Genomic DNA, 21,989 nt, shown 5'->3' on the forward strand with positions numbered 1-21,989 from the left:
GGAGGCAATGCTGATCAAAACCAGATTCAGGTGCTGTAATGCTGAGCTTCTCTTGCCACTGTGACAGTGTAGGTGTCCCTGAGAATATTTCCTGGAGAAGTCTTGTAATTCTCTTGGCACTTAGCTCACCCACGTCCTATCTGTTGATGGATCTGGGAACAGTACTTCTGTTCGTTCTGCCCCCGAGCAGCCATTCATCACGAGACACCCTGTCAGGGAATGCCCAGCGCCGTTGTGACAAATAAATGTACTTAGCGAATCAAACAGTTCAAGTAAATCAGAGTTGATTTGGTCCAGCCTTACTGTGTCACTGGGCTGACAGTCATTCTGATGAGTGGCAGGGTTGATGGCTGCCTGGGTTCGCTGGGTTTGTTCACTGGTAGCATATATTTTTTTTTTTTTTGCGGTACGCGGGCCCCTCACTGTTGTGGCCTCTCCTGCTGCGGAGCACAGGCTCCGGACGCGCAGGCTCAATGGCCATGGTCCACGGGCCCAGCTGCTTCGCGGCACGTGGGATCCCCCCGGGCCAAGGCACGAACCTGTGTCCCCTGCATCGGCAAGCGGACTCTCAACCACTGCGCCACCAGGGAAGCCCACTGGTAGCATTTTAAAGGGAGGACTTGCCCAGGGTTAGCTGTCACTTGGTGTGAATGGGGGAGCAGGCATGGGGGAGGGGGCCAGGGAAGCATGTCTCCCTGGTTTTGGAACAAGAAGGGCACACTTGGGAAATGTGACCCTGCATTTCTCTCTTGCTCCCACTCCGTGCCTCAAGGAAGCATGGCTGGGCAGGACAGGGCCCTGTCCTAGCCAACTTTTTGATTCCTCTCTATAGACCCAAGCTCTCCTCCCAGACAAAAGGAGGGGGTTGGGGTGGCTGGAGAGACTCAAATCACTGGGCCTACTTCCTCTTTCATCTTCCTTTGTAGGTGAGATAAAGGCCAGAGAACAAACAGATAATAAAAAACCAAGAAATCCTTGAAAAAGGATAGGCAGAATAGGTCTTAGGGGCTTTGAAAATAAGCCAAAAGAGAAGGTCAGATTCTGTTACCCTTTCAACCTGCTTAAACTGAGTAGAAAGAATAATTGAATTAAATTGGCAGAAGGAAAATTTTTTGAGGAGCAGGGGTTGGGTAATGACTATGTTTACCCAAAGTCTGTAGCACATACCACGTCCCCAAACATGCATGTTCAGTGAGTAGATGAATGAATGAGTGAAAATGACAATAAGGCTTCAGAAGCCTGGAGTTTTGATCTTTCATCACTTACTGTCTCTGTGGCCTTAGGCAAGTCCCTTACACATTCTGAATCTGTTTTCTTACCTCTAAAATGAGACTAATAATACTCTCTTGCAGGGTTGTTGAGAGGTTTAAGATAATATATGTAAGCATTCAATGCACAGAAGATATTTTAGGCAATTATTGTTTTATATTAATATCACTTAAAACAGGAGTTGTCAAGCTTTTGGAATATGGGCATCCCTTTATAATGTTAAAGTAATTTGCAGATACCCCTCATGCTAGGATATGTATTATTGATGGAGGAAATAATACAGTAACATTTTGGAATGAATTTCTATTTGATTAATCACAGCACATCTACATACATAGGCAGTCAGATGAAAATGAGGCGCATTTATTCTCTCTGAAGACAAGGCACAACGCTCATATAAGTTATCATGGGTCCTTGCAAAAGCCCTACAAGCCTCCAGGTGACTGGGAGCCACCATCTGAAAGGACTGAACGATAGGGGGGCCATCTTTAGAAGAGAGGATTAATTTATCTTAGCTATTGATACTAAGCCAAGTTAGATGTAGGAGATGGCCTTGCTATACAAAGATAGCTCTTCAGACTAACATATTTCAAAGTTGGGGTTATTTTCCTCTCTGGGAGCGAGAGGTGTGTGCTTATCCAGCCACAAGAGCCTGCTAGATACCAGCTCCTTCCATAATCCTCATAACAATGGGACTTGTTTCCAAGCTGACCTGCTGAGGAGAGAAGTTGTTGCAGTGGATGGTTTGACTCCCTGTTCACTTTACAATCAAAACCATTGTGAACTTGTATCTTAGCAGAGCCTGAGATGAGGGCTTGTTTGCAGGTAGCTTATTTGGGGAAGTAATTTCAAGGGGTGTGTGTGTGGGGGGTGGTAAGACAGAGGGAAATTGGGAAGATTGGAAAGCTAGTTGGAAGGTGTATTGTTACCTGGTTACTGATGAGGGCAACTGGAATGCAATCCCATTGGGGACCTTTAAGAGCTGTGTGGAAGGCACCTTAAAATCCCCTGAGACATGAAAGGGGGGTGGCATTGTTTTCACTGGCTCCTGTCTTCTGATGGTCAGGGTTTCCCCATGGGGTGTTAATTCCCTTTTCCTTCTAGGTTTGCACCTGTGTCAAGATGGCTGGATGAGGCTGTGATGGAAAACGTGAGAGATGTGGGTGTGGATGAGACACAAGTTTGCCAGATAGTTCCTGGACACGGTTGGTGCCACAGCAAGGGCTGGGTCAAAAAGTGAACTAGGAACACGGGAGGTGGAACACAAGAGGTGCCCGACCAATGTGAAAGAGCGCAACAAAGGGGAAAGTAGAGCTGAGATCAGGGCTGGTCACTATCAACACCTGTTGGGCATCGTCTCTGTACCATGTATTGTGTTTGCTGCTGGAGCTAGAAGGTTTAATGGAGCACGGTGCGTGTCATAGCCTACAGTCCATAGTACACAGAGGAGTATGACATGACAAAATAAAGGAAGAGTTTACTTCCTAGCTGGGGAGACAGGCAAACACTGTAGTGGATGGAAACATGAAAACCTCTTGCAGCTGGGAAGGGAATGACTGACTCCTCCTGTAGTCCTGGAGGAAGGCTTTATACAGAAGGCAGTAAATAATTAAGCTGGGTCTTGACGGATGAGTAGGAGTCTGCTAAGTGGGGACAGGGAGGAAGGGCATTCACACAAGGACAGAGAGAGATGGCAGAGCATGTGTGTTTTGGGCATGCCATGGAGTCTTCACACGGCCATTCTTTCTCTCAAGGGTTCCTGGCTCAGGCCACTATTTTAGTTAGTTTTTTTGTGTTTGTTTTGCTTTTGGTCATAAGAAATAGAGGGTTCCTGTGGAGGGCTGTTTATTGCAAGGTGATACATAGGAGATCAGGGCGTACACGTAGATTGGGTCTTTGATAGGCCTGGAATGATAGACTCAACCCTTTGCCCTGAGGTCCCAATGGAGTGAAATCTCTCCTGCTCCCCGCATCCTCTACCCGGGACTGCCTGTGCCAAGGAGTTGTGGGTGGTTTGTTCCCTTTATAAGGTGAAATAGGCATGTCGGCCATCAGGGTTTTCCAGTCTTCTGTGATTCCTATCCTGGGTCTTGTGGGTCATTTATACTCACCGCTCACTCTTCACGCTGGCCAAGCAGAGCTTGTCGTTTGTCCCTTTGAGGGATGTCTGGGCCACTTCAGTGGCCACCACATCCCTTTTCACTTCTCGATGGCCCTCTGTGTGCCCATCTCCTGCCACCGCCAGCCCGTCCGGCATCCTTTACCTTCTTCCCTCCTCTTCCTGTACCACTGCTCTCAGGACGGGACCTCATAACCCTCACTTCTGTCTCAAAGTGGCTTATTCAAATCCATGATCTTGTCAACCTCATTTCTCATGGCTGGATCCTGGCACCTCCCTGACTTCAGTCATCAGTGAGCTCTGTGTGTGTGTGTGTGTGTGTGTGTGTGTGCGTGTGTAGGGGGACTGGTTGAAGGCTGGAAGGGCTTCCTGGGACCTTGGGAATTGTACAGCTAGGCACCTGCTTACTCCAGTAAGCATAAGGCTCGTTCTCGTCTCCTTGATGTGTGGACCTGATACTCATTGTGTGTCTATTCCAGTCCAAGCTCGCGCCCTGTTTCCAAAAATGTCACCACATCACCTCTGTGAGAAACTCATCATTTCACTTTGTGGCTGAGGAAACAGACTCAGAGGGTTAAGTAATTTGTCCAACATTACGTAATTTCTAGGTGGCTGATCTAAGACTCCATTCCAAGCATTAAAAACATAACAGTTGAAGTGAATTAAATTACTATCTGCTTAGTACCTGGTACTAAGTAGCTAGTATAGACAACTTGGTGCTTGGGGACAGTGTGAAGGGTAGACTTTAAGTTTACTGTCCACACATGACTGAGATGCAAACCCAGGATGTCAGAATAGACTTGGGTTCAAGTGCAGATTTTTTACTTCTTAGTCATTGTGTGATCTTGAGTAAGCTACTTAAATAAGCCTCATATTGTAAAGCCGGGAAGTAGGATGCATGGGGAATAATAAAGAGATGAGGCTGCCTAGAATGGAGGGTTTGGGGAGAAGAAATATGGATGAAAGAGGTAGATTGGGATTCATATTGGACTTTTGTCATTTGTGGCTGCCCGCCACCTTTGAACATTCTCTCTACATTCTGATAGCTTCTCACCTTGTCAGTCCATGTCCCTGGACTCTTGCACCTGGGATGCCCGTGTGTGACAGGTTCTGTCAGTTGGGTCCACCCTTAAGAGACTTGATTCACAAGACAGCAGTGGGAGGAGATGGCTGCACGTGGGGGAGAGTCAGTTTTCTGGGTGTGGTGGGGCAATGATGTCCACTTCATCTGGGGTAACAGTGGAAGCTTCTGGTATTTGGTCCCAAGAGGGGATGCTGAGTAGAGTTAGCAGTGATGTTTCTCTAGAGAATCCCATAGGATGCCTGGGATTCCTGGTCAGATGGCTTCAGGTCTTGCTCCTTGTCCCTTTCGAAGATTCTATGAGCTACTTCATGTAACTTTTAATAAATCTTTCTCTGCTTAAACCAGCCAAAGTAGATTCTGTTATTTGTTACCAGGAACTCTGACAGATACAGCGTCAGACTGTAGCAAGCCTGTGAGCCAGTTTATGGCCTGGAGTTCAAAGAAACATCTGTGCATCTTTCTCAGAAGTCACAATTTCTTTAATCCATATATCCCGACAGAAGTGTTTTAATTTCTGCTGGGCCTTCAAAGGCATTAAAGTATTTCTATTGCCTTTTGAATATTGCTCAAAATTTTTTTATTTTCTGATTTATGATGATAAAAAAGGAAAAAATATGGAGGTATAATCCATAAGCATACTGTTATTTTATATCCTCTTTCAGAAGAAACTATTTAAAATTATTTTCAATGAATTTTCTTTCAAATCTTATAAATGTCCTCCGTGACTCTTTGTTCTTTCCTCTGAGCAGGGCCTTGCTAAAGGCTGTCTTTAAAACTAAATGCTAGGGATAACAGAGATCCAGTTTGAGAGAAAAGACATACCCAATTTTTTGAATTAAAAATTTAATAATTCAAAGCACAGCTCAAGTAATACATTTCCCAGAGACCAGCCTCTCTTCTGACACTGGGCTGTCTTGTGGGTATCTCCTAATCAGAAAATATCAGAAAAGAAGTTTTAGTTCATCTAACTCTCTAACCACTCACCTGAAATGGTCTATTTATTTATTTATTTATTTAACATCTCTATTGGAGTATAATTGCTTTACAATGGTGTGTTAGTTTCTGCTTTATAACAAAGTGAATCAGTTATACATATACATATGTTCCCATATCTCTTTCCCTCTTGCGTCTCCCTCCTGAAATGGTCTATTTAATTTGTGGGTCATCCATCAAGTGGATCACGCTACTCTCAAACTTCAAGCAGGCTGACTCCATTTCATGTTTGGCGTCAGCAAAGGCATCCCAAAGACTTCCTTCACATCCTGCTCTCGGTGCTATGGCTTTGACTACTTCTACGAAAATCTCTTGCTGCAGACTGCAAGCTTCCCAGTCCACAATTTTTTTGGTGAAGGAGTGGTGACTTACAGTAAAGGCGGGGCAATGCAGATATGCAACTCCATGATTAATTAATTATACTGGTTTGACCAGAGCCAGACGAAGCAGCTACTTGCCTGTCTTACCCAGAATGTTCTTAAGCAGACAGGCTTGGATGGATGTGTATTTATAAAAGGGACGTATATATTGGGCCTGTCTTACTGTGTTACCAAACTGGTTTGCCCAAACTTCTTCCTTCCATTATCATGTCACCACTGTGCAGGGAATAGAATGACTGGACAGCCTGGTCTGGACAGCCTTGTCTCACTGCTGTCCTGGTCTTCCCTGGTGGTCCCCTTAGCAGACCTGTGACTGGTTGGTTCTTTTCCCAGGGCTGTTGCACCACGGCATGTGCCTGGGGGTCAAAGCTAGGCAAGAATCTGTGCTCTCTACCAAATCTGGCAGACGCCAGTTGTATTAAATGGATAAGTACTTTCTCACAGCTTCTGTCATTTGTTTACCACCCTTCTATTGTAGAGCCCTGTTTTCCTTCAAATGTTTAACTCTACCTATTTATAGAAATGCTGCTTGAACTTGAACATGTATTAGATGGTCTGTTTTGCTCCCCATCAGGCTTACCTCCTATAAATTCTTTGTACGTGGAATTTTTGTATTAGTCCCTCTTTTAGAAAATACCAATTTGTAGAGAAGCAAAAACAAATTTCCATCTCTTCCAACTTTATTCTTGTTTGTTTTTAAACCTCAAGATAAAAACATCAGATGATAGTGGCTCCTTTGAATGATTGCTTAGCCTCAGGTCAGTATACTATGTCCTTTAATTACGATGAGAAAATATTAAGTAGTCCATCAAGTTACGAATTTATTACGTTTGCAGGTCCTCTGTTAAGGTTAATGTTTCTCCAACTTTTCTTTAAACAAGTTTCCAAGGACTAACTAATTAACTGTACTATGTTGTATTGGGTTGGCCAAAAAGTACCTTTGGTTTTTAAGTAAAAATAAAAGACACATTTTTCATTTTCACCAAGAACTTTATTGAACATTGTATTCGCCCTTTTGTTCCATTACCTTCTGCTATTTTTCAGGCAACTTCATAATTCCATCTTCCCCAAACTTTTTACCTTTTTGAGCAAAGAACAGTCCCAGGTGCCTTTTACAGTCTTCCAGGAAATTGAAATTTTTTCCATTAAGAGAATTTTGTAAAGACTGAAATCAATGGAAATCTGAAGGTGCAATGTCTGGTGAATACAGCAGATGAATCAGAGCTACCCAGCCGAGCTGTAACAGTTGTTGCCTGGTCATCAAAGAAACAGGTGGTCTTGCGTTATCCTGATGGAAGATTTTGCATTTTCTGTTGACTATTTCTGGACACCTTTCGTCGAGTGCTGCTTTCAGTTGGTCTAACTGGGAGTGGTACTTGTTGGAATTAATCGTTTGGTTTTCCAGAAGGAGGTCATGATAGAGGACTCCCTTCCAATCCCACCATATACACAACATCATCTTCTTTGGATGAAGACCGGGCTTTGGCGTGGTTGGTGGTGGTTCATGTAGCTTGCCCCACGATTTCCTCTGTTCCACATTATTGTACAGTATCCACTTTTCATTGCCCATTACAATTGGTTTTAAAGACGGAACGTTTTCATTATGTTTAAGTAGAGAATCGCGTGTGGAAATACGATCAAGAAGGTTTTTTCCACTTAACTTATGTGGAACCCAAACATCAAAGCGATGAACATAACCAAGATGGTGCAAATGATTTTCAGCGCTTGATTTGGGTATTTTGAGTATGCCAGCTATCTCCTGCATGGTATAATGTTGATTGTTCTCAGTTGATGTCTTGATTTGATCGCTATCAACTTCAGCTGGTCTACCAGACCGTGGAGCATCGTCCAGTGAGAAATCTCCAGCACAAAACTTCGCAAAACATTCTGACATGTTCGATCAGTCACAGCACCTTCTCCAAACACTGCATAAATCTTTTTTGGGTTTCAGTTGTGTTTTTACCTTTCTTGAAATAATAAAGCGTAATATGCTGGAAATGTTGCTTTTTTTCTTCCATCTTCAGTATTAAAATGGCTACACAAAAATTCACCAATTTTGGTAAGTCTTTTTTTAAACGCACGCTGATATGTCAGCTGTCACATACAGTCTAATAAAATTGTTTCAAATGAAGTTAAAGACAACTAAGGGCTGCTAGAGCCATCATACGGAAAAAAACCAAACGAACCTTTTGGCCAACCCAATATTTCTGTAACCAAGCAAAAACTCATTCCAACGTGCATTTGTACACATCTTTCTGATACGTGACGTTAGCTAGAGCACAAACATAAACTATTATTTAGCCTTTCTCCAGGTGAAATCATCAGTGAGTTAAAAATCCAGAAAGCATTTCTATTCTCCATATAAAATGGAAATTAAGAGCCTTTCTTTCTTTTATTTTAAGTAGATTATTGCTCCATTGTGCATAAAACATCACATATGATAGTTTGCTTTCTTGTTCCAATGAAACATCTCTTTTTATTACATACAGTTAGCATATCATTAGAAAGCAGGCAGTTTGAAAACATCATATTTGTAGTTCACACTTTTTTTTGGAGTCACCCCTTCTGTAGCAGTTAAAGGCCTCGATTTGCACTTCACTGATGAGGGGCCAGAACACTGAGGGATTTAGCTTTTCAAGCTCAGATTCAACTCCAATGTGCTGGAATGGAATACAAAGTACAGCTCTGCATTCATTATCACTTAATTATACAACTAGTTGGGTTTTCAAAGGCATTTTCCTCCCCAAAGCAAAATCTGTGCCAGGTACTTTTGTTTCCCTGGAATGACATTTTCATATTTAAAAAAATTAAGTTTTCTTCCACTGCAAACTTAAGAATATTCTTATGTTACTTTTTTTCCCTCTAATGGTCTATTTGAGAACATAGGCCACTATTCATTTTTTTTCCAGTAAGTGGTCTAAAATGTAAAACAGCAACTGTAGTCTTTGCCTTTCAGATGATTAGCCAAGGAGGAAAATAGTCAAACTCATTTTGTGCTTCTCTGATTTCATATTTATCGCAAGTTTAAGAGTCACTAACACAAAAACTAAGAACAATGAATCTTTGCATTCTCTAGACTCGGGTTTTTCAGCCTTGGCTCTATTGCTCTGTGGGGCTGGATAGTTCTTTGTTGTGGAGGGCCTGTCTTGTGCGTTATAGCTGTTTAGCACCCTCCCTGGCCTCTATCCGCAAGACGCCAGGAGAGCTCTCTCCCTTCCTTGCCCGCTGCCCGTGTGACAACCCCAAAGGTCACCAGATATTGACAAATGTCCTCTGATTGAGCACCACTGGTCTAGAACTATGAGGGACTAAAATGATAATTATTTATGTACTATGGTTTCGAACTCTCTCTTTGCAGGTGTAATTGAGAATTGTTTTCAGAGGTCCTCAGTTCTTCATTTTAGAGCCTATAGTAGACTTCCGACAGACTACTTGGATTTGGAGGCTTTTATACTGCTTCTGAAAAAAGCTTGAGTGGAATTGCTGAGGGACATCATCTCTCAGACTCTGTCCCTGACCCCCGCTACCTCCTACCCATTTTCTATAGCGAAACTGCTTTTATTTATCAGGACTTTTTCAGTTGCAAGGGACAAAAAAAGACCTAACCCAGATGGGCTTAAGCAAAGAGGGGAAGGTATCTGCTTATGTAATTGATGTTCAGGGTCATAACTGGCCTTAGGCGTGGCTAGATCGGTTATGAATTCGTGTCCTCAGGAATCTTTCTCTTTCTTGGGTCTGTCCTCCCTCCCTGTGGCTTCATTCTCCTTTTCACATGATGGCAGCAAACGGCCAAATGGAGCTACAGGTTTCTCTTCTACTGGCTTACCAAACTCCATGGGAAGAGTTCCCCCTTCCTGAGAGTCCTGCAAGCATCCTGACTCTCCTTGGCCTGATGAGGTCACATGTCCTTCTCTGAATTGGTTACTGTGCCATTTCTGGGACACATGCCCCATTGGACACATGAACTGAGAGTGGAAGGTGAGCATTTCCCCAAAAGACTATTAGCAAACTCTTACCTGAAGAAACAGGAATGGATGCTGGGCAGACAGCAACAGGTGTCTTAGGCGTCTGCTGCACAGTCAAGACAACTGTCCTGAAAGGTTCCCAAAGTTTCACTGGAGGGCAGGCCACCTGGGCTGTTTGCTATAAATTTCATGAAAGGAACCAAAATCTCACTGAAAATGTAATGAGAGGGAGAAAATAAAATATACCAGTACTTCTCAGAAGAGAACCATAGTGATAGGAATAAAAATATGGCTGATTCTCTTGGGAAGGGACCAAGACTCCCAAGGAGCAGGCTCAAATCTGAGCACTCATTTCCCAAACTACCCTCTAAGAAGACTGGTCAGGGTGCTTCCCGGGCTTCTGTTTTGCAGAGTAGATTAAAGCACAGTTGAGGCAAGAGCGTAGCTTTCCAATTCCTATGAGTGAAGCTAGTCCTTTAAACATAAAAAGTTTAAAAAGTATATTTATATGTTTAAAGACTTACTGTAATGTAAAGATGTGTAAAAATTTAAAGAATACCAATTGGAAAGGCATCAAAGCATTACCGACCTCACCAGGGATGTTACATTATTGGCCAACTTGGAGACCATGGAACACGTATCTGTTTGGCCCTGCTTTTAGTTGTACTTTTTGAAGATGCATAAACATGTCAGTGGCTCTTTTGAGTAAGTGAATGTGTTTATATATATCTCTAGAGAGTGTGAGAGTAAAGTCAGGAGAGGGAAGAAAAAGGAGAGTTGAGCAATGGAATGAACCAGCTTGGAATACCTTACACCCCCAAGTGAGGGGCTAAAGGGTGTTTTTATAGTGATAATCTTTGTTACATCCAATGTATATATGAATGTATGTACACGTATACGTTATATACACACACGTATTATATAATTTTATTACATACATTTTATACTATACTTATATAAATGTATATAATTATAAATTATATAAAATATAATTCTACTAAACATATATTAAACATATATAATATTTATTTTGGTTCTCTTTTACTTCATAGACTTTCTAAACATCACTGGGATCCAACTGAAGGTCATAATGAGACTAGCATCCTAAGTGAATGAAATTCTCTTCTCAAAGGTATTTCTATCCTCCTCACCATTTCTTCTCTGGGGGCTTTAAAAATTAGAGCTTCGTCTGGGAGCCTCTTGAGTTAGGATGGAAAATCCTGTCCCCCGGCCTCAAGGAAGGGAACCTTGACAGCTCTCCAAAGTGGTCGGGTAATGTCTTTCCCTTACTAGCTTGGGAACACCCAGCAACGTGTAGTCTCTTGGTGGAAGAGGGGGCTGGACCTGATGTGCATGGACAGGATACAGAAGAGAACTGCAGTGTGCTGAAGTGCAACTGGGATTAAGGATGGGCTGAAAACCAAACTGCAGCCATTAGAGAAGAGGCAAAATATGAGATTATTGATTTCGCTTCAAAGTTTTCTGTTCTCGAATGCTTATGACCCAGCTTCTCTCACGCCTACAGCACAAAGGAAGGGAGCCCAGGGTGGGAGTGTGATACTGTAATTTCATCACAAATGAAAAGATTGCTACAGGGGGATTTAAAGAAAATTATATCTCCATGTTAGGACTCCCTGGGTTCAGAAGTCTAAAGGGCTAAGATGAAACAGGATGTGGAAATTGTTATTATGCGTGTAGGGAAGAAAAGAGAAAGCCTCTCTGTTAGGATTTATTATATACCATATATAGGTGTGACCTCTGAAAGCTAGCTGGGTTGTACTGCTCAAAACAGGAATTCAGAATAAAAATGTGAGTTGATTAGGGTCAGTGTCCCCATGTATAACATCCAGTACCTGCTCTGCTCAGAAGTGAAGCTAAATTGGTTCGGGCTTGGAAATTAACTTTGATTTACCATTTTCTTTTCTTCGGCAGTACCATCTGTATTTTATACAAAGATGCTTTTTCGGTTGTTTTTTAAATTGCACTTTCAAGGCTATCTGTAGGTGTTCAGTCTTGGCTCAGGGCTGAGATTTATTTTCTTTCCCTTTGAAAATGGCAGATTTGGAAACGTTTCAGCAAAATAGTTCTTCCTTGAGCCTCTTAGTTGGGTGGTGATTAACTTCAGAAGGAGTGAGATACTTTACAGACTTACTCTTGTATTTCCACCTCCCACCGCCATTCTTCAGCAACAAACATTGCATGATTGAAGCATAAGGTAGTTTAAGGTTAATACGTACCAAATGGCACAGGTGGCATGAGGAGGCCCTGGTGAGAAAAGATCACCCTAGGCATACAACTGCTGTGCTTCACAAGTTATCTCATTCTGGCATCAGATAGGGTGGATTTAAATAACATCTTAATTACCTGTTGGCTGTGTGACCAACAGCCTTAAGCCTCAGTTGGCCTCATCTATAAAATGGGGAAAATATTGTAGCTACCTCAAAGTGTTCTTGTGAGGATTGACTAAAATATTGCATGTAAAACGTTTAGAACACTTAGTACTTACCTGGCCCATAAGCATTTATTTATTTAGTTATTATTATTATTTCTTAAATGATGACAACCTTTTTATAGATGGAGGAACTGACACTTAGAGAGGTCAAATAATTTGTACAAGGTCATGCAGTTGGCAAGTGGCCAAGCCAGGACTTGATATCAAGTGTCTCTGCCTCCAATGCTTAGGCTTATCGACCTTCTGTATTATGTTGCCTTAAAGGAACTTACAGTGCAGAAGGGAAGATATATATATATAAAATATATATATCTATATAGATATATAGATATAGATATAAAACTGTAATTTCCAGGGAAAAAAGAGAAAGGTCCTAGGAGAGATTCTATCAAATGGGGAGATGAGGAATGTTTCAGAGAAGGGTGATATTTCTTCTTAGCAGGGGTCTGGACAGTTGCAATACTTTCAGTCTTATATTGACTGAATTGCATTTCCATTTTTTGGTGTGGGCTTTCAAATTTGACTTGGGATATTATTTCCTCTTTAAGTGTTAAATTTGGAAGCATGCCATGGAAATGACATCCCAAATGGCTTCAATTTTGCTAAGACAAACTCAAAAGCTTACAAAGCTGCTGGGAAATAATTTCTCTGTGATTCTCATGTTCACCCTGTCAGGAAAACAGTCCCTCCACTTTATTAACCTTTGCTGATCATTTGGGCATTTTCCATTTCTTTTCCTTTAGTCTTTGTATTTTCATAACCATTAAGTAATATTTTAATCTTACAATTCTTCATGACATTAGATACTTTGCCAGTGATTCTTGAGCACCCCCAGGTTCTCCAGCTTTTTTTTTTTTTTAACACATATCTGTGTTTATTTCATCCTATTAGTTTGTCGAGTTCACCTCTAGGTGCCCATCCTTCATTCCATCCTTTCACTAGTATGATCATAACTGTTCTTCATAGGTGTTAGAGGAATTTTGATGATCGAGGCTTTAGAAATCACTAATAAGCAGGCAGGGAACTGATGGTCATAAAATTATGCTGGGTATGTGGTATTATACTATCACTACAATACTGAACTACAAAAACTCAGAAGGAACAAATCACTAACAATGAACTACAGCATTCTTTAACATGCCCACTATTTTCTCTCACCCATTGTTCCATAGCCTGGGCGTCCCAAGTTGGTGCACGTCAGAACCATCAAGGGTAGCTCAAAAGAAGCACAGATTGACAGGCCCACCAGCAGGAACTGTGATTTGGAGGTGTGGGGATGTCTCTGAGATATGTAACAAAGGGTGTGAGAGAGAGTCATTGCAGGGAGGCTGGTAGTGGGGAGGGCTGCTATTCTACGTGGATGGCCCGGATGCTTCTCTGAGCACGTGCAGGTGATTCATGCTGAGACCTGAATGATACGCAGCTGCGGGCTCTATAAAGACCTGGGAAAGAGAATTCCAGGCAGAAGGGGCAGCCAGAGCACAGGCATGGTGTGTTTGTGAAGGAGAAAGGGACACAGCGGGACTGAAGAATGGAGAGAGGGTCCAAATCACGTAGGTCTGTAAAGGTCATTTTAAGGAGTTTGTGTTTCATTATAACTGCACTGCGCTATGATTTACATTGTAAAAATGTCACTCCAAGTGCTCTGTGGCACATGGCATGGGTACCAGCAGGTTGGAGGCTATTAGGGAGTCTTGGTGAGAGCTGATGGTGGAGATTATGTCTAAGTTGGAATGGAAGGAGAAGGACTTGGCCAAGTGAAGGGGGTGGAGAGTGGAGTGTTTCAGGAAGAATGGCAGGTGCAAGGTGCTGACGTGGAAAGACTATTCTGGAAACTGAGAGACGGTAAGAGAGGAGCTGCAGGGGAGATAGAGTCCAGATGATGTTGATTCCATGGATTATGGAGGTAAAAATGGTGAGTATAAAATATCAGGGCTTTCCTGGTGGCGTAGTGGTTGAGAGTCCGCCTGCCGATGCAGGGGACACGGGTTCGTGCCCCGGTCCGGGAAGATCCCACATGCTGCGGAGCAGCTGGGCCCGTGAGCCATGGCTGCTGAGCCTGCACGTCCGGAGTCTGTGCTCCGCAACGGGAGAGGCCACAACAGTGAGAGGCCCACGTACCGCGAGAAAAAAAAAAAAAAGAAAAAGAAAATATCAGCCAGGGTGGGCTGAAGAATATTGACATCTTTTGAATGACGACCTCGTTGTAGGCATCGGCACTTTCCATATATTAATAATACAGCCTGCTCTGATTTTTCCAAGAGAACCTAGAGATTTGAGTTCTTGTTTCCTTATTGACTGATTGATTGATTGATTGATTGTCTATAACTGTCTATAACAGTCTTGGGCTAGTTGCTTATCTTTTGGTTTCAGTTACCTTTTCTGTAGATAGGATGGTTAGACTCAAACTCATCCTTTTTAAAGTGGGAATGATGCCATGATTCTGTCTATCTGGAAGTACCTTTTGAATCAAAGAGCATGCCTTCTAAGAACTCTCACCTTTAATTCTTAAAAGTCACAATTAAAAGCAGTATTGGATGCGTGAAATTTTTTTTTTAATCTTTTGGGCAAGTTTATACATTACACACTTGTTTTTTTTTTTCCTTCCTTTCATGTCAAAGTGCATATATATTTTTATGGTTGACTTTTTTCTCTTGCATTATTAAATGATAGGAACAACAAATAAATGATGGTAACAGTAAATTTTAAAATTTTGATTTTAATCACAAAATTAGTCTAATTCATGGTGTTCATATCTAGAAATCATAAAAGTATGGGAGAAATTTTATTTGATGATTATGAGATTTTAGTTGAAGTTATGTAGGGTCAATATCACAAACTTGATTTGGTGTAACTTGAAATATGGATTTTGTTAAAGAAAAGAAAAATAGTAAAGACTGGAGAAAATTTGAGAAGGTTAATAGACAATTTAATAATTTCTTCAACACAAAGGGTTCATTTGAAAAGAGGCCAATTTCTCTTTCTTCAGAGAGCAGAACTGCAGGAAGTGGGTTTGAGTTCCTAAGTTAGTCAAAGACTCTTGGTTCCTCAAGGGTTGCCAGCTTCTGGAATGAGATCTATTCCCGAAAGATTTCGGGCTTTCTTGACTCGGAAAGCTTTAGAAAAAAGCTAGAATTTTACCCGGCTGGAAGTGTTGTAGATGTGGGTTTGGGAGGAGGTACGGGTGTCGGGCCTGGGACTCAGTGAATCTCTACTTTCTGCAGCTTCTGTTATTCTGCAAAGGAATAAAAGCAGTTGGCCAGCCCATAAAGAAAAAAAAAGATATGAGTTGTGATTAAAGCTGAACTCCTTGGTTCTGTGTAGGCCATGTTAAGTTTACGTCGGGGAGTTAGCTGCTCTTAGTTCAGGGGCATAGAATCCTCTGGCAGATATGATTGACTTATGTTGGTGCAGCTGGCATCCTTGACCAGTTGGGGGGTGGGGTGGAGATGGGCAAGGGCAGAGGATAGATTTTCCTGGAAGATTCTAAACCAGAGAGCGAGGCTTTGGATCCAATATAATCCCAGAGTGGACGTGGTCCCATCCGCAGCCTAGCTCTGCCCCCTGCTGTTGGCTGAAATCACTCACTACATTTCTCCTGTATTCAAAATTATGTCGAGTGCAGGAATAGGAGTGGGTGGAAGGGGGAATTTCAGGATTTCTGGGGGTTTTTATCTCCAGAACTACTCCCTCCGTGGAAAATCAACCCGTTTAGATAAATCTAAAGAGCAGGTGCCCCTCATATTCTGATTTCCAAGGCCTCCCCAGGCTTGGCGATGGGCGGCCGACCAGAATGTCAGAGGAGACGTGTGGAAGTTATCTGTGACTTGGATGGCAGGCTGGAGCCGGGAGGTTCTACCCGCGATGCTGACCCCATTGTGGTGGCTCAGCGACTGCGGGACGCTCAGAACCGCGCTGCACCGCGCCCCCAGGGACCGGCTGAGCGGGCCAGCTCCCCGGATGAGGGAGCAGGCGGCACCGCCGGGACCTGGCCCACGCAGCTCCAGGTAGACGCGAGGGTCGCAGTTCTAGCCCTCCCGGTGAGTTTGAAGGGCGGGGCTGTCGGCTCTCTGCTCCGCCTCGAGACTGCCGCCGCCTCCTCGAGTAGAGGCGTCTCGGGTGCCTTTGCCAAGCCCAAGGGGCAGCAGCGAGCGGCGGCGCCCGCCACGGTGGTCGCCTGGCCCCTCCGCGGGGCGGACCTGTCCCGGGGCTGGGGGCGGCTGAGGAGCGCCCCGCCCTCGCCCCCGCCGCGGCCGGGACCCAGACGCACACGCTCCTTAATCCCCCGCCCCCCGTTGCCCCGGCGACGGCCCAGACGAGCAGGTGATGCATTGACAGCGAGCAGATGGTCCCCCGCGGAGGCGAGCGCGGCCCACAATGAGCCCAGCGCGGCGATCCCACTGCCGCCCTCCCCCGCCCGGCCGGCCCGCTCGCTGCGGCCCGCATGCTAATGCGGGGGTGGGGGTGCCGCGGGGGCGGGGCCCCGGGGGCGGCGGAGGGCACGCCCCGCCTTGCTCTTTGAAGGCCGGCTCACCTCATTTTTCTGAAGGCGCTCCTCAAATCTCCGCACCAGAAGAGACAGCCTCCCCTGCCCAGCCCGCTCCAGCTCTCTTCTGATTCTCCCCGAGTGGTTAATTTCCATTGAGATAAACGCTTAACGCCCTGCTTCCATGCCCCTTACCCCCATTCTGTAGCCCCTACCCGCATCTGCTCCCTGCTGGCATTTAATATTCAATCTTGGAAGACCAGAGGAATGGATTTACCAGCGCACCTCCATTTCCACCACCATTCCTCCCCCGCGCCCCCCGCCCGGTCCATGATTCTAGAGTTGGCTTTGACACTTGCTAAATGTGTACAGACATATCGTATATCTCACATCCTTCACCCTCATGCTTCAGGACTTTTAGGCAGCTTCTCCTGGGCTTTCTTTCTGGAATTTCAAAAATAAATCACACTTCTCCTGTGAGTCCCGTGCTGCTCCCTCCAGGGAAACCTTCCCATTCACAGACCCTCCTCCTCCCATTCATTTGACACCCCCCCCCCCGCCCTTACCCTTTTCACCGCTGTGTGGCAAATTGAGGCGATCTTATAGTAAGTGCATGAAAACTGCTAGGCACTATTCACAATTTTAATACTAACTTCATAGCTGTCACATAAATTCATTCCCGACCAACTCTATAATGGTCAAGAAGGAACTCTGAGGGAAGAAAAACAAAAAAACAAAAAACTGAAGACACTGTTATGGTGTCTTTCTTTGATTTGCAGGTGTTTTTTGAAACCATTACTACAGTAACTGCAGATAGCTTTTTCTAGCTGCAACATAGGGCGCTTAAAAAAAACCCAACAAAACCCATCCTCCTCCTTTTCATTTTACAGTAGATAAAAAAATGCCAATAAAGGCTTAAAAAAAGGAAGGGAGGGAGAAAGAGAAAAGAGACTAGTGAATAAAGTTGGGACAATACAGGGTCACAGAGCTGTCGAACCGATGTCATAGTGTGACTGTTGGGCAGGAGTACAGAAAACTTCTTGTTTCTTGATTTTTATGGAGATTTGGTCTAAGGCATGGAGCACTCTCTGAACAGGTTTAGAACAAGTGGAAAAGAAAGAACTCTTCATAATAAACTCCCTTCTGATGGGCTTTATGCCCACAAACACCTGTGATTTACAAAGAGGCATTGCAGAAGAGAAAAGGAGGCGAGAGAGCCTGGCTATTGTGGGGAAATGATGCCCCATGTACCCGTGGCCCTAAGAGAGAGTCGTTTTTATGTTAAAACTTGTCTTGGATGCTTGCTATGCAAACTTACAATGAGAAAAGAAGCATTAGACTCTTCTAGTGGCTCATAATGACGTTTTCAAATGCTTCTAACTCATTCTGAGCCTTCATTTTGATAAGTTCTCAAACTACAGAATATTGTAGTCACCAGAATTCAAGGAAAATCGATTTACATAAATCTTGAAGGCAGGAAAGTTAGAAATCAGTACATAAGACTTAGAAAAATAATGGTTAGAATGTTTACTAGTGGTTCATACAACCTTTGCATTTATTTAAAAATTTTATAAACTTCTTTTCTCCAGGAAGGTTAATAATTTTATGCTTTTTTCCTTTCAATTTCTTGCCTTTTTCCCCATTTTTCTTACCTTTGGAAGGTTTTTGTTGTTGTTGCTTCTCTTTTTGGTGTTTTCTTTTGCTCTGCTTTTTGTAGTTTCTTTCCCAATAATTTAGGGAGACAGGCAAAAAATATGAAAACATAAGGCAATAAAATAAAGAATTACAAGTTGGGAGAAATTTCCTTTGGATGAGGTGGCCAAGTAAAGACACTTGGAGAAGATCAAATTTCTAAAGCAAGTGAAGAGCAGAAGGACGATCAAGCAAGCAGAGCGATGTGTGCAGAGGCCCTAAGGCAGAAAACAGCTTGAAGGGTCTTGGGTCTCTGAAAGAAGGTGGTGTGGCTGGAACACTGTAAGTAGGGGGAGAACACGTGAGATGAGGTGGAGAGATTAGCCAGGATGAGATCATGGAAAGCTGTGTCAGGCACAGGAAAAGACTATTTTATTCTAAGAAAAGTAGGGAGCTACTGGAGGATTTTAAGTGAGGGAGCTATTTGATTGAACTTATATTTTAAGAAGGTCATTACTGCTGCTGTGTGGAGTATGGAGAGAGTGATGGAAAGAATCAGGAGTGTAGTGACTGGTTAGGGACCTATTAGGAGGCTGTTATAATAACCCAGATAAGAAATACAGGTGTCTGGATTAAGGTGATGTTAAGGAAAATGAAGAGAATGGATGAATCTGGGATCTACTTTAGAGAAAGAACGATGGGACTTGATGCATGGGAGTGTATGAGTGAGGTGATGAGAGAAAGGGAGGAACCAAGGAGAGGATACAGGGCTGAATAACTTGGAGACAGTGGTCACATTATGGAGATGCGGAAGAGAACAAAGATGGGAGACAGGCCTGAAAAAGGATGTGAATCAAGCATTCTGCTTCTATATGTTAATTTTGAGCTGTTATTGAGGAGGCCAAATCAAGATGGTGGGCTTAAGGACAGACACTTGACAGGCGCTAGGCCCTCTACCATTCCCTGTGTTCTTCAGGATCTGTAATGTGGCTGGGCGTGAAGGCATGAGCTGGGCTAGGAAGATTCCCTACCTCCTGAATCTTAACTGGAAATACTGAGCATCAGAGGATGTGAAAAGTCATGAGCTGGAGAAAGAATCATTAAAGATCATAATCAAATGGATGACTTTAAGCGGAAGGAAGTATAGTTGAAGGGGAGGAAATTATTTGTTAGAGAGAAGGAAGGTGGCAAAGAGAAGCAAGTTTATGTAAGGAAACTGTGCCATGTGACTAGAGTGACGTTAGAATGAAGATATATAAAGTCATGCCGTTGAGGTCTTTACAGTCACTTTTGACCCAGACTAAGTCTCTTATTTTAGACTATGAAATAATAATGACATACAAATTGCTGGAAAGTTGATTTAAGAAAAAAGACAAACCACAAACATGTAAAATTGAGAATGACAAGAAGTGTGTCTAAAAAGTTAGGGGTTATGTTTGGGAAGTCAGTAATTCCTTCATCCCCCTCCAGTCCTGCTTCATAGAATAAAGGCCTGTTTTCCATCAACTTATCAGCTGTATTAACGTAGGCCAAATTACTCTCCAAGTAAAGGGCTCCTGATAAAGATGAATTGGTGATTGAGGCTTGAGTTTTAAGCCAGAATGTATTTCCCACTCTCTCCAGTCTGAAATGACTGAGGATAACTCACAGGTCACAGTGGAGAAGCTGTGACATAAAACAGTGATTGGCAGGCCTATTGCCAAGGTCTGTGAGGTCTGCTTGCCATGTAGAAACCAGGCCTGCTATGTCTGGGCACAGGAAGGCAGAAGGGGAAGCACGATAAAAACACAGAATGAGATATATACACTTATTACCTTTTTATTTTATTTTATTTATTTTTTGGCTGCATCGTGTCTTAGTTGCAGCACACGGGATCTTCGTTGAGGCATGAGGGATCTTTCATCGTGGTGCACAGTCTCTTCATTATGGCGCGCAGGCTTCTCTCTAGTTGTGGCATGTGGGTTTTCTCTTTTCTAGTTGTGGCGTGCAGACTCCAGGGTGCGTGGGCTCTGTAGTTGTGGTGAGCAGGTTCCAGAGCACATGGGCTCTGTAGTTTGTGGCATGCAGGCTCTCTAGTTGAGACACGTGAGCTCAGTAGTTGTGATACGTGAGCTTAGTTGCCCCACGGCGTGTGGGATCTTAGTTCCCTGACCAGGGATTGAACCTACATCCCCTGCTTTGGAAGGCAGATTCTTTACCACTGGACCACCAGGGAAGTCCCCCTTATTACCTTTTAAATGGTGTAACTCCTGGTAAATTTAGCCCTGTAGATATAAGCCTTTTTCTAATCTTGCCAATTATCTCTTCAGGGGAGGACTGTTTGTTTCTATATTTTCTCTTGAGGAGTAGAACAGAAACTACTATATCTACAATTCCAAGGAAATAAAATGGGTGAACCAGAGTTTTCCCTTAATTTAGAGATTTAAAATATAAGAACCACTATGTAAAATTTTGTGGTGATACATTTAAAACCCTCAATAAAATTATCATATTAATGTGCAAAAACAATTAAAATTAACTCAAGGAGAGATGGAAGACCTAACTAGAACAGTAGTCATGACAAAGATGAAAAATTCTTTCAAATAATTAACTCTAAAAAAGGCTCTGAGCCTAGACAGTTTTACAAGTGAGTTCTTTCAATGTTTTAAAGAAATAGAAGTTCTACATTATAGAAATTGTTACAGGACATAAAAACTGGTGAAATTTTCTTAATTCATTTGATAGCCAAACTGGACAAAACTAGTATAATAAAAAAAGTCAATAAAATAGTTTACTTGTGAATATAGATGCCCATGTCCTAAAATCCCCATGAACACATTAAATTCATCACTGTACATAAAATATATTATTTTATATAAATATATAAATAATGTCAATGTATTATCTCATATTTTATGTACCCAGTAAATATTATTTCAGGATTGTTTTAATGTTAGGAATTATAGGAACCAAATATATCACAATAGTTGATTGAACAAGAAAAATCCTAGGCGAATATTATTAAATACTAGGCATTTTGATAACATACAACTATTCTTTATAAAATTTTTTATAAATTAGGAACAGGCAGATATTAATTTAATATATAAAGAATCTATCTTAATGTAGGAGTCATTATCATACTTAATGAAAAAAATCCTGGAGGACTTTTAAGTTATAAGTAAGACAAGGATACCTAAATGTCACTATTATTTTAGATTATTCTGAAAATTCTAGGAAATTAAAAAAGACATCAAGCAGAAATAAGTAGGGTAGCCAGTTGAAAAGAAGAAAAAGATTACTAATTGCAGATAACGTATTGCTCACCAGTAAAATCTGAGAAAAATCAGTGGAAAAATGATCATGTTGAATAAACTAATTGATACCAAAGTACAAAATTTAATAATTTAAAAATATTAATAAAGATAAGTTAGAAAATACAGTGGGGTTTTTCTATTTCTAAGGGAATTTCAGACTAATATGACTCTCTCAATTGACAAATCGAAAATGCTGGGTAAAATATTTAGAAAACTGAATATCAATGAGTTGAAAATAGCAGAATAAGCTCCCAAAATGTATAAGAAAGACAATAATTAAAAAAGCACACAGTAAAAACTAATAAATCAGAAA

The 21,989-nt window shown here is 42.4% G+C and overlaps 1 long non-coding RNA gene across 1 annotated transcript in view; it reads left to right on the forward strand.

The window, feature by feature from the left end:
- Positions 1 to 21,989, forward strand: part of LOC308624925 — a 124,193-nt gene that overhangs the window by 50,370 nt on the left and 51,834 nt on the right. Inside the window, exon 2 of the long non-coding RNA XR_014017024.1 lies at positions 10,863 to 10,942. This is a non-coding gene — a long non-coding RNA (uncharacterized lncRNA). The remainder of the gene's footprint in view (positions 1 to 10,862; positions 10,943 to 21,989) is intronic.

Source organism: Mesoplodon bidens (assembly GCF_964165515.1).
Source record: "Mesoplodon bidens genome assembly, chromosome: 11".
Taxonomy (NCBI): Eukaryota; Metazoa; Chordata; class Mammalia; order Artiodactyla; family Ziphiidae; genus Mesoplodon; species Mesoplodon bidens.